This window comes from Coenobita brevimanus, chromosome 66, assembly GCF_032717465.1.
Source record: "Coenobita brevimanus isolate Jiangsu-jjx chromosome 66, ASM3271746v2, whole genome shotgun sequence".
In the NCBI taxonomy this organism is placed as follows: domain Eukaryota; kingdom Metazoa; phylum Arthropoda; class Malacostraca; order Decapoda; family Coenobitidae; genus Coenobita; species Coenobita brevimanus.
The window spans coordinates 23906200-23906957 of NC_137019.1; the positions used below are offsets into that span (position 1 = coordinate 23906200).

At 40.8% G+C, this 758-nt stretch overlaps 1 pseudogene; it reads right to left on the reverse strand.

Annotated features, from left to right (window-relative positions):
• Positions 1-343: 343 nt before the first annotated feature.
• Positions 344-462, reverse strand: LOC145405445 (5S ribosomal RNA; annotated as a pseudogene).
• Between the last annotated feature and the right edge of the window lie 296 nt (positions 463-758).

The window sequence follows — 758 nt, forward strand, 5'->3', positions numbered from 1 at the left end:
TTATAGGTGTAAGAACTGAATCTTAGATGCATTAAAAACAACAAGATTATTTTTGCTCGTATCTCTGACTGGGGTAAAAATAATCTTGTTGTTTTTCATGCATCTAAGACATATACACTACATATATGTATATATACAGTATATGATACAAATATTTAATATATATGCATATACTGTACATAAAAAAATATATAATGAGATATTATATATATATATATATATATATATATATCATTCATTGCCAGACGCCATGTATCCCAGACGGGGTGGCCAAGGGCTTAGAGTTCATTGTTTTACAGGGAGGGGCACTAATCCTCCACCAACCCCACTTGACACGTAGGGATGCCAACAGCATCTGGTGTTCCCAGGCGGTCACCCATCCAAGTACTAACCAGACCCAACGTTGCTTAACTTCGCTGATCGGACGGGAAGCAGTGTGCTCAACGTATATATACAGTATATGGAGCCTCTGTGGTACAGTGGTAGAGTGTGCGTTTCGTACACAGGTGAAACAGGGTTCACACCCCGCCAGGGTAATAAACTTTGAGAGTGTTCATCCGGCCATGTACTTCATTGGCAGACACAAGGGGTGCTGTGGTTGAACCAGTGTTGCTTACTACAAAGTATGCTTCCACTAAGTCGGTTTGCGCGGGCTGATTACACTTGGTTCACAGACTACACACACATCCAAAGCCACTCCAACACTACAATTACACTTACAAGCACTTCTTACCCTACATACTGTACAATCTACCAGA